Raw genomic sequence first — 13,575 nt, 5'->3', positions numbered from 1 at the left:
ACATACTAAATTTAAATGTATAATTTTTCAGATTACATTTCAAACTACTCATATGTGTTTAAAGAGATATTATAAGGGACTGGTCAGTTTCTTTGGCCTGGGGGGGCCCGGTGGATTATCTTTTGCCGACGTCAAAAAGTGGCTGACCCCCCTATTCCAAATTTTGAAAACAGGGTGACCCCCCCATTCCAAATTTTGAAAACAGGGTGACCCCCCCCCCCGCACGCGACAACTGTAATATGTAATAATATAATACTGTAATATATATATATATGTATATATATATATATATATATATATATATATATATATATATATATATATATATATATTATGTTATTTTACATACATTTATATTTTAAGTCATTCTGTGTTTTAATGAAATTGTTGGCATGTCAGTTGTAAGATAGGAATTTCAAAGTGTCAATCTTAAAGTTTGAATACAGTACATTTTGAATGAGCTGTGAATGTATTTCACACTTTCTATGCTTAACCAGATGTCCTGAACTGTTGTACAGAAATGAATGTCAATCATTAATATCAAACAGGAAAAAGCAGTAAATCAAAAACTTTGATGGGTGTTAAGACTTGCCAGCCATCCAATTAAATCTCCTGAGGAACAATAGAGAGGCATTTTAGCCAAATCTGATGTGTGCGGAGTTTGAGATGACCTTTTGTTGTAACATTGATATTGTGCATGTTGCTTTCTCATACTGAATTCTCATAGAGAGAACAGAAAAGTATCAGGAATTTGTCATGCTTTTCATATGAAATGCAGATTTCATAATAGTACACTTTCACTTAGCAAACATCAAGATATCTCTGGCATATATCTCTGATTTATTAAAGTATGGCGCCCGAAGGGCGCGAAGAAAAATGTGAAACATCCTGATATCTCTGATATATATGTCTTGTATATTAAAGTAATGCACAGGAAGGGTGTGCTGAAAAATGTCTGATATATTAAAGTAATGCGCTTGAAGAGCACGCTGAAAAATATTGAACATACATATATCTCTGATATATGTATGCCTGATATGTTAAAGTTGGGCGTGCTGAAAATATGTCTGATTATTAAAGTTACGCGCCCGAAGGGCGCGCCGAAAAATGCAACTGGATGAAATTTGTGGCTGACACGATGCATTTTAGGCAATGATGAGCCTGTGTCGAAATTCAAAAACACACTGACCCCCCCCCCCCTATTGGGCATTTCAAAAACATGGTGACCCCCCCTATCACCAAAGTCAAAAACAGGGTGACCCCCCCCCCCCATGAATCCACCGGCCCCCCAGGCCGAAGAAACTGACCAGTCCCTAAAGGTGTATTGGGAGGTCAAACCTTTGCAAGAAGACTCAAACTTTACTTTTACGAGAAGAAGTTCTGCGGAGCCGAAGTTCCAACTTGATGTACCTTTGCTAGTCACGTAGTCCCGCTGTAAATATCAAAGACTAAATTTATATTGCTACGTATATTTCAGATAATATTTTAAACTACACGTGCGTGCTTTTGAAGGTCTACTATTGGAGTTAAATTGAGCGAAATTTTGAAAGGTCACCAATGCACAGAAATATTCCATTGTGAATATTTCGGTGCATTGGTGACCTTTCAGAAATGGTTCTAAAATGAATTATTCGGATACGTATAGTGTCTCATGTTCCAAGACAATCCTTTGTAGCATATACACGCTTAACAAAGACCAGATATGATCTTTTTGGTTTATTTTATTCTTAATCCTCCCAGTATTGACTGTACATTTTGAAATATCCTAACGTTTATCTTATCCTGCATATTTCACGTTTGTGTCGTGCAATTGTTATCCAATACTGTTATACTTTAAAATGGAATGCGTCTCAGGGACAAATGTTCGGACTCTCAAACTTTTACAACATTCTTTTGGTCAACCACTCGTTGGGGCTCATTTTGAAGGTGTTGAATAATAAAAGTCTTTACCGTACTTTTCAGTGAATAGAATTAACACAGGGATGCTTTCCATTTTGAATTTCAAGAGTCGGTAAATCTTGGGTAATTTGTTTCGCTGGTACCAAATTTTGCAATGTGACTTCTGGTGTTGTTCTCGATTTCGAAAGCGATATGGTTAAACTTTCCTGACAGAAAGTTTAAGCAAAGGTTTCAGATTTTCAATTTCGATGCGCGTAATACCGTAACTGTAACGTATGGCGTATGTGGCGCCGTTTCAAACATATTTACCGTTGGTGTGAAAATACGCTGTCTATTTTGCTTTCTAAATAAATTTTTCAAAGATGCTTACAAATAGCGTACGATTTTTTTAATCAAAATTTTGTGATCCATTTTTTATAGGTGTTATTTTTATACGAACAAGTTTACCTTAAAGTATCTCTGAATTGTTACAGATATGTGAAAGTGCGCTTACTGATAAAGATGGCGTACGATAAAAACTCTGTGTTTTTCGATCGAAGCTTCGAATGAAGTAAGAAAAACAATTAAAAGAACAATCTAATTCGAAAAAAGGGACAGTTTAATCGCGAATTGTTACAGATTCTTTTGATCTTCATTAGGAGAAAGGCGTTACATAAATCCGTTTGCAGTGATTTGGGGGAAATCATAAACATATACTTACTTACGTAGCTTCTTAACATTGTGCATAGACCTCTCAAAAGTACTTTATAATGTTGATTACGGGGAAAAAACTTTTAAAAAGCCCTACTCGACGCACATGTAACGATTTAGGTATAACTCAAAATAAAAAAAAAAAAAAAAGTATTCTACTGTTATTCAGAAAAAAACTATAACAAAACAAAGCAAAATTACAATCTTCAAACGACATCTGGCTTGACCGTCAAAAAAGAGAGAGAAAATCAGATTTGTTAAGTTGACTGTGATGGCGCAAGATAATAGCTGAAATTTTCATAGAACAAGTCATTGTCAATGACATAGTCCCCACTTGTAATAGGAGTATTAGTCTTGATGGGGCAGGGAAATGAGGTCATTAAGAAGTATCACTGGAGTGTATATGTTCAGATCTATGGACACATAGGTCTATGTCATTGTTCCCAATTTGAAACAAGAGGCATGTATAAGTTATGGTTCTAAATCAGGAAAAAAGATCAGACCTCTAGTTGTATTGGCCAGCCAAGAAATACATATGTGCATAATAAATGAGGTACAAGATGTGACATCTTAAGGTCTATTATCCTATCAAATCAAATCATTGTATTGCTAATTAATCCATATATGCCAAAATTCAGACCTCCAGCTCTATTGGCTTGGCCACAATTATATATGGGCATAATTAACGAGGTTAAGCATGTGTTGTCATAAGTTCTTCCAACCTACTCAATATAAAGGACATAGCACTTGTGGTTACTTATTTATTGACATTATCGTGTATTGTAGGTATAAGGTTATAGAGGTCACATGACATTTTGTCAAAAAATTTCTATCCTATAGTCTATCCCTATATACTAAAAATCGTACATTTACCTCTATTGGCTTGCTCAAAATAAGATATGCACATAATTAATGAGGTACAATATGTGGCGTCATAAGGTGTCCCATCATACCAAATATGAAGGGTGTAGCATTAATGGTTCCTGAGTTATGGACAAATATGTATTGAGGTCAAAGGTCACCGAGGTCACATGACATTTTGTCAAAAAAATTGTATTGCTAAGTTATCCCTACATACCAAAAATCATACCTCTAGCTCTATTGGCTCGCTCAAAGTTAGATATGCGCATAATTAATGAGGAACAATATGTGGCGTCATAAGGTGTCCCTTCATACCAAATATGAAGAGTGTAGCACTTGTGGTTACTGAGTTATGCACAAATATGTATATTTGAGGTCAAGGGTCATTGAGGTCACATGACATTTTGTCAAAAAAATTGTATTGCTAAGTTATCCCTACAAACCAAAAATCAGACCTCTGGCTCTATTGGCTCGCTCAAAATTAGATATGCACATAATTAATGAGGAACAATATGTGGCGTCATAAGCTGTCCCATCATACCAAATATGAAGGGTGTAGCATTAGTGATTACTGAGTTATGGACAAATATGTATATTTGAGGTCAAAGGTCACCAAGGTCACGTGACATTTGTCAAAGTGTCTGAGATATCTGCGTGAGCGGATGGACTCACATGGATGGACTCACGGACTGACATGACCCAATCTATGAGCCCCCTGGACTTTATCTGTGAGGACTAAAAACTGTGTCACTGCATCCTTTTTGCAATATGAATACTATGAGAAACTAATTTTTATTTTTCTTGGCCTTATACATGGGAGTCTATGGACTGCCTTATACATGGGAGTCTATGGACTGCCTTATACATGGGAGTCTATGGACTGCCTTATACATGGGAGTCTATGGACTGCCTTATACATGGGAGTCTATAGACCGCCTTATACATGGGAGTCTATGGACTGCCTTATACATTGGAGTCTATGGACTGCCTTATACATGGGAGTCTACGGACTGCCTTATACATGGGAGTCTATAGACCGCCTTATACATGGGAGTCTATGGACTGCCTTATACATTGGAGTCTATGGACTGCCTTATACATGGGAGTCTACGGACTTCCTTATACATGGGAGTCTATGGACTGCCTTATACATGGGAGTCTATGGACCGCCTATACATGGGAGTCTATGGACGGCCTTATACATGGGAGTCTATGGACTGCCTTATACATGGGAGTCTATGGACTTCCTTATACATGGGAGTCTATGGACTGCCTTATACATGGGAGTCTATAGACCGCCTTATACATGGGAGTCTATGGACTGCCTTATACATGGGAGTCTATGGACTGCCTTATACATGGGAGTCTATGGACTGCCTTATACATGGGAGTCTATGGACTTCCTTATACATGGGAGTCTATGGACTTCCTTATACATGGGAGTCTATGGACCGCCTTATACATGGGAGTCTATGGACGGCCTTATACATGGGAGTCTATGGACTGACTGCCTTATACATGGGAGTCTATGGAAGTGAAAACTAAAAAGTCCTCTAACACCGCCAAATTTGATCGCATTGTGAAACAAATCGACGTGCATCTGTATGAGGTAGGGTGCTATCCTTGTACCATGTTTGAACGAAATCGCTCCAGGCGTCTCTGAGATATCTGCGTGAACGGACGGACGCACGGACGGACGCACGGACGGACGGACGGACGCACGGACGGACGCACGGACGGACGCACGGACATGACCAAACCTATAAGTCCCCCGGACGGTGTCCGTGGGGACTAAAAAGCAACCCTATAAAAAGAAACCACAAAGAAAAAGGCCAAACACGTGAAACACTTCCCACGAAGTATGTTGGCAGCAAGCATGACTCATTGATTAGAAACGTCATGGTTCACGCACGTTTGTACATTAAGCTGATGAGGCTCGACAATGATTTGTTTTACGTTTCTCTGATAAAGTGATTTGAAATGATTTCACAAGATTATCAATGTACCCGGCATTTGACTCTAATGGTCTGTTATGAATCTTTAATCTTGTATTGAGATCATCCCTTAAAAATAAATTGCAACCTGTTATCCCTCTGCTTCTGCCCTTTTCGTTCATGGCTGGCCTCGCTGTGTTGATAAATCTCCAATCCCAGATATGAATGAAAACTATCCTGTAATAGTTTCGAATGCCATCTGGTAAGGAAAGAGTCTTAAACAAATCAAAGTTGTAATGTATCTGGGAGATAGAAACTCATCAGAAGGATTTCAAAGTAATCCATAATTCAAAAAGATAGATTTTCAAGGCGCATGTCGCTGTCTTGAAGCTTTTCATATCTAACCCTATATATAATCAAATATATAAAGATATCAACCAATGCAGAAGATTTGTCTTAAACTCGTTCTTAATTACCTGCAACTTTATACTACATTATGAATCTGATTAATTCATGACAGCCACTTGGCCTGTTTACAACTTGTTTTCATGGGAAATCTATTCTGCCTCGAAATAATGCTGTGCAGAATATGTTCCATGACGTAGTATCGGTATCGAAACTTACCCGGCTAATGCTCAATATCTGAAATAATTTTATTAACTGATGCACAGCTAGTATTAATGAGCGTTCTACGAGTGTAGAACCTATAATGAGTTATTATTAATGGAGAAATATTCATTAGCCTACATTGTAATATTGAGCATAATGTGAAATGACACGGCACAACTTTAAAACCTTTCGTTTCACGACAACAAAAAATGTTAAATTTTATCAATGAATGCTTCTGTCAATTACCGAAACGCTTTTTGTCAGCATTCTGGGCTCGGTAACTAAGTCTCAGAATCTTGTCTGTGAATATATCATAATTTTATTCAATTTTTCCTTTTGGTCAAATACTTCTTAGATGATTGCTTTCGCATAATCTCGTGTATGATGTCATTATTGAACTCGGTCAGTAGCCTGCAGAGCGTCAAGGATGAATTATGCGTTTTATAAACAACCTGTTGGCGGTTGCCAGAAGCTTTGGTCGACGTTGTCACGGAGCATTGCACTTTGACCTCTTGTAGTCGCTTTTTCATTTCATTTATGTCCCTCTGCCAGTCTCTTCCGTACGCTTTTATACGTTTCCAGAGAGTTTTGTTGAATGTCTGGTACAACAAATAGTCCGCTCTGTTCCATTTTCTTATCTTACTGCAGAGTTCTGGCGTCAATGTAGCTCGGGTGGCATTTTGAGGACGGGCGTTTCTCGCAATGTACATGACGTCGTTCCAATCCCAGCGTAAAAGTTTCTTTAGTAATAACAATGATTCGTCGAAGTATTCTGTGATAAGCATCAAATCAATTTCGCCTTCCAATTTCCTTATGAAGGTATTGACAACAGTGGTATTGATATGGTAGATATGGTCCAGTCCAAGATCAAAGGTTTGCACATTACGCGTGTAAAGCTTAATTGTCTTTCCATATTTCTCCGTCGTTTTTTCCCAATAAAATTCTGGATCTCTGAAGTATTCTTGAAGAGTCTCCTCGATACCGATACTCTCTTTGATGCTTTTGACAACAGTCGGTATTTTGTAAAAGACAAAATCGGATTCAAAATGCGAGCATGTCTCTCGTAATATTGAGATATACTTGGTGCCTGGATTCATGAACGTTTCTAAAGCGGGTCTATTGTAGCGTCCGTGCACAGTCATCATGTTGTACTTATAATTTTTCCAATCACCGGGCTTCACATTCAGAGGTGGCAGAAATAATTTACGTGGACTGTCTTCATGAATTGGGATCACTCCGAAATGTCCGCTATATGTATTCGTTTTTCTTAACACCAATGACAGATTGTGGGTCAAGGCGAATCGGTTCAAGATGGACGAAATGGTGGTGCTTGCTGTTTTACGTGTCTTGGTGAAACACACGTTATATATCGGTATACTTCGACTTTTCTTCAAGCGATCATCGTCAGTGAAAGCACCCTTAGGTAGAAATCTGCAAAGACAATAATCCAAAAAAACATGAAACATGACGCGTTGTCCAATGTGTGGATAATTTGGTTTCTATAGCTTTTCATGACAAGAATATGAACAAAGACTATGTCGTGAAACTTGTGGTAGTACATGTATGTCAGAGGAAAAGTGGAGGTTTTTTACTTTACGTTGTGCATCTCCTTCCCTTTTTGCTTTGTTCATGTCAAACAGTGCACAGATTTGCTGGACATTGCTGTCAACTGCCATCAGGCTGTTGGTTATTATATCCAGAACACTGAGCACAAAACATATGCTGTCGTTAAGAATCCGACGACATGATGTAGATAATGATATGTTATTGTTCAAGGTGGTTGATACATGCCGGCTACAAAGTAGACTTATTTGCAAATTGGAATACAGGACTTTGCAAACATCGAATATAAATGTTTGACGTCCTGTGCATGTTATGAAATTCAGATCTACAGCACAACGAAACATGTTAGTATGCGGTTCTGAGAAGTGTCTGTTTAAAATAGTACTTCTAAGGAGAGACTCGTTTAAGATAGTATTCGCCTCGAAAGTGGAACACTTAAACTTTTGATCAAACTTTTCCGAATGAAACTTTCAACCATTCTCTTGCCAAAAATCAGGGGTCGCCGTGCAACGTTTTGAACTAGCGAAACACATTACCCAGCACTCTGCTATATTTGAAATTCAAAATGACCACATTCCTGTGTTAATTCTATAAGGGAAAAATTAGATTTTGGGTTTTCGAAAAACTAAGACGGTAAAAGTTATTTTTTCTCCTAGAGTTAAAACGAGCCCCAACGAGTGGTCGATCAGAAAAGATTGTAGAAATTTCAGAGTCCAACTATTCGTCCCCGAGGAGCGTTCTAACTTAAAAGTTAAACAATTGTTGCCAGCAGTTTGGTAGGCACAAAAACTGACGCGGAGTTTTAAAGGCCCGATATCTGTATCTTTTCCGCATTATATTTGTGATTTTACTTCCAAACTAAAACAAGTTCATGGGAATGTACTCATTGAGGGGTGTTTGCACAAGTGGAATAAACTGTCCACTGGGACTACATGTGCAATTTTGAGCAAGATAAATAATAAATGTTTGCCCAAACATAAAATGGCGCCCTCATGCAAATAAAGCAAAAACACAGTACGCAGTGCATGTATGCATTGGAATCTTCACAGAAACAACAGAGTAGTCCAATATAATGCATATTGCTGCATGTGGAAATGGCGGGAAATCAAAATAATGGTTAAAATTTTAATTTGCTTGTCCAAGTTTTCAGTGGTAAAAGACTATATCCTTTAAATTAGTAGAATTTAAGGAATATGCACCTCAAAAGTGAAAGACTTAAACTTTTGCTCTAACTTTCCTCAAGGAATCTTTCAATCATTCTCTTTCAAAATCAAGAATAAAAATAGGGGGTCACCGTTCAAATTTTGTACTAGAGAAACAAATTACCCAAGATTTACCGATATTAGAAATTCAAAATGGCCGCCATCCGTGTGTTAACTCTATGGAGAAAAATAAAAATTTTTGAATTTCAAAAACTAAGCCGGTGAAAAGTTTTCTTTCACCAAGAGCTTTAAAATGAACCCCCACATTTGGTATATCAGAAGAGAATTGTAAAAGTTTGAGAGTCCGAATGCCTGTCCCCGAGGTGCGTTCTACCTTAAAGAAAACCAGAGAAAAAAGAAAGCGTTTTTTAAGTCCACAAATTTCAAGAGTTACAGCTGCAGGGGCTTCAAAAGGGGCGGTTTAACTTTGTGAGATTATTCGAAATCGATTAATTCGCTAATAGGTGTTCTTACCCAGGCTTCTCAATGAGGCCGTAACGTCGATTTGATACCTTTAACATCGGCAAGTAACAGCATATTCCGACGAAGAGAAAAATGAGGAATCCTCGGTGGACCTGCGTAGGGACATTGTAGTATTAATTGGTAATATATGATATATATGTACACCCGTGGCCACTTTACTATAGAGTAAGCCTGCTGATGCAGTCAGAAATTCTACTTGTATAAAGACAAAACAGGCCCTGCCACAGGTTGTAAATGAGAGCTAACGATTGGCACTCTGTTTTAAAAATTGCGACATAAGATATCACTTCCATTCATTAATTAAAGCTTCTACTGTGCGATAATTAGTTTATTGAGGCAACACAGTTTTAGGAGATCACTGCTATAGCATCAGGCAAACTCGTGTGTCCCATGCAGACAGTGTGTCTGGGTAAATTTAAATTAACTAGACTTGTGTGCATTGGGCTAGTGCATGGTAATGTTACATTGTATCTCTGTCTTGAACACCGTGACGGGTACCAATAGTAAACTCTCATTTAGAACCCCAGATAGAGCTGGTTTTGCCTTCGTACAAACAGAATTTCTGACTGCATCAAGTAGGGTTAATCAACAGTAAAGTGGCCACGGGTGTAAAGGACTGTGGATGAGACACATCTTTAATGCACAATGCGCCTGTTGGACATATTCTGACGCAAATTTTCTCAACTCTTTTGCTGATCTACTACTTGTGGTTGTTCATTAAAAGCTCTGAAGTGAGAAAAAATTTCATCTTCGTAATTTTTCAAAAATTAAAAATTATATTTCCCCCATAGAGTTAACACAGGGATGGCGGCCATTTTGCATTTCAAATATGGGTATTATATGTTACGTTATGTGTTTCTTCAGTTTCAAACTTTGCAAGGTAACCCCTGATTTTTGTACTTGAATTGGTTAGAGTATGGTTGAAAATTTTATTGAGGAAAGATTGAGAAAAAGTTTTAGTCTCTCACTTTCAAGGCGCATACTACCTTAAGGCAACGTTTTAAGTCTATTTTAAATCCTTAATTCCTGTAATTTTTACTTTTGCCTTCGATGACTTGTATGTTTGTGGTAAACAAAGCAAACTGATATGTACAGTGACCTGCATTTGATCCTTATAAATATTCCTCCTATTCGTTTTAGATTAACTTGGAACCTATACACCGAATATCAAAGTTATCGACTTGCAGTTTTTGAGAAACAAATTTTTTGACCAAAAATGGCAAAAATTGCCCCAAAAATACAAAATTGCAGATTTCATCATAATTTCAAAGTATCACATTTACTTCATCTGTGGGAACCTGCGTATTGAATTTCAAAGCTATCAGACCAGTACTTTTTGAGAAACACATTTTTTGACCAAAAATGGAAAAAATTGCCCCAAAAATACAAAATTGTAAATTTCATCATTATTTCACTAAATATCATTTTGATCATCTGTAGGAACCTGTAAACCAAATTTCAAAGCTATCAGATGAGTAGTTTTAGATACACGATATTTGACCAAAAATGGCAAAAATTGCCCCCAAAAAATTAAAATTGCAGATTTCATCATAATTTCAATAAATATCATTTACTTCATCTATAGGAACCTGTATACAAAATTTCAAAGCTATCAGATGAGTAGTTTTGGAAATACACATTGTTTGACCAAAAATGGCAAAAAATGCCCGAAAAATACAGAAATTACAGAAATTCAAAATATATTACTTAGTTCATCTGTAGAAAGCTGTCTACCAAATTTAAAAGCTATCAGACCAGCACTTTTTTGAGAAAAACATTTTTTGACCAAAAAAAGGAAAATATGCCCCAAAAATACAAAATTGCAGATTTCACCATAATTTCAATACATATCATTAAGATCATCTGTAGGAACCTGTATACTAAATTTCAAAGCTATCAGATGAGTAGTTTTTGAAATACACATTTTTTTACCAAAAAACGACAAAAATTGCCTTGAAAATACAAATATGCAAATTTCACCACGGTTTGAACAAATCTAAGTGAAGTCACCCTAAGTAAACTGCATATCATATTTTAAAGCAATCAAACAAGCGGTTTCAGAGAAGAAAATTTTTTTACCAAAAAGAGCAAAAAATGACCCAAAAATACAAATATGCAAATTTTACCACGATTTGAACAAACTTAAGTGAGGTCACCCCCAAGTGAACTTCATATAAAATTTCAAAGCAATCGGACTTGCAATTTAAGAGGAGAAGGTAATTGTTGACGGACGACTCACGACGACGGACACCGAAAATCAACCTATTTCATAAGCTCTGCCTCGCTGACAGCGGAGCTAAAAATCAGATCCCTAGCTCTATTGGCAATATTAGATATGTGCATAATGAATGAGTTGCAAGAAGATGCCAAGGTCAAAGGTCAAGTGGCATCCCCAAAATTGTGGTGTGCAATTTGGTCTGCTACTGGTCATTGTCTAATAGACACTAGCATTTTCCAACTCTTACATTGGCCACAATAAGCCATTGCAATAGCTTAGCTGCATAGGTATAGGGGAATTCAAAGGTCACTGAAAATGTCCAAAATAATACTTTAAAAATCTTCTTCTCAAAATCGGTAGGGTCTATGACCTCGATATTTGGCATGAAGGAGCCTAGCCAGATTGTCTACAAAAATTTAGAACATAATTTTGATTGATTAATTCTTATGCAAATGAGGTCAATTTTAAAGTCTAAATTCGAAATGGCCACCAGGTCATGTGACCTATTGTTATGGTCATGTGATCAAAAAATTACTTGCGCGGAGTTTTACCTATGTGCCAAATTGGAAGTTCCTAGGTGCAACAGTCTTCGCGTGGCAGTTGCATTTAGGAAGAAGAAGAAGATTTTTGATTTTGATTTTTCAAATGAACGTTTATTACTAAAATTAATCTCCTGTACAGAAAAGTACATATCAAATCAATTCAAATTTTGAGACGAAAAGCAAAAATGAAATCTGACAAATGCGTTATAGCAAATGATGGTCAATTACTGAAAATACTAAGCAAAGTTGGACTATAAAAATCAGCAAAAACTGCAAAATGGCTATGAAACTGATGCTGGAGCGAGACGGAGAGAACTGGTGAAAAGGCAAACAGGTAGCTATATCACTTGCAACATGGGCAAAGAAACCAATTAAATCTGAAAAAAGCACAATTTTGTTATTGACAGAAGGCAAGATGCGAGGTGCATGAAAAATCTCCACTGAATAGGAGAAAGCAAAACAAACTTCCGAAACAAGAGCGACAGAAATTTGCAAAGAAATGGGACAAGAACACCTTACATCTTGCAGGAAAGTAAGCCGCCTAACCGCCAATGAGAAGGGACATATTGAAGAAGAGAAGAAGAAGAAGAAGAAGAAGATTTGATTTTCAAGGAACGTTTATTCAAACTGTACAAATTTACAAAGTTAAATTAAACTGTACATGTAAAAAGAGCGACTGGGCTTCATCTAAATACAAAAATGAAGCTCATCATCTTCCACTCTACAGAGAGCTGAATTCCTTGCCCAAAACAATTCAAAATATGCTAAGTTACGGGAAAATTTACAATACTGAAATTCAACCATTAGACGATATTTAACACGTGTTCTAAACTGATCAAGTACATCACAAGCAGCTTTTTCTTGAACCTTATTGTAATGAGTAATTTGAATTGCTAACTTAGCTGCGATGAAAACAAAATTAACTAGACGCATAGCATCTTTTTGCCCTCTTTTAAAAGGAGGCCCAAAAATATACCAGATTTGAGGAACAGTGTCAACACCGCTGATTTTTCCAACTAATTTTTTGATAAAGTGAAGAAAATTATTTAACCGGACACACTCTTAAAACATATGCAAGCTGTTGTCAAGATTTGTAATACAAAAGGGGCAGTTTCCATTGTCTTTGTAACCTGCTGAATGCAAAAAGACACCTGTCGAAATGGCACATGAAGAAAGCGCCATTGAATGTCCCCTTCTTTCTTAAACACAGGTGTTTTGTAAAATGATACCATAATTGGGCTTTGAACCTTCTGGAATACTTAACAAGTCTGCCCAAATATTACTGAGCCTTCCTGAAATTGCATGGAGACTGTCAATTAAGAATTTATAGATGGCGCCCTTTTCAAGTTTATACAGGCATGTTTGAATAACGGTACTTTTTTCCTCAACTGAAGTAGTAATCGTGTAGTGATACAACGGATTATTCAAAGCATAATTATCAAGCGGAGTTGGAGTATCAAAGAAATTCCTAAGGACATCACCGAAAACATTCAAAATTGCTTCTTAAAAAAAGAATATTTTTGGAAGCAATGATGCGGTGAGAACGAACTGTGAGTAAAGGCTCAAGTTCATGG

Source organism: Ptychodera flava, chromosome 18, assembly GCF_041260155.1.
Source record: "Ptychodera flava strain L36383 chromosome 18, AS_Pfla_20210202, whole genome shotgun sequence".
In the NCBI taxonomy this organism is placed as follows: domain Eukaryota; kingdom Metazoa; phylum Hemichordata; class Enteropneusta; family Ptychoderidae; genus Ptychodera; species Ptychodera flava.
Note: the sequence above shows the minus strand (reverse complement) of the source record.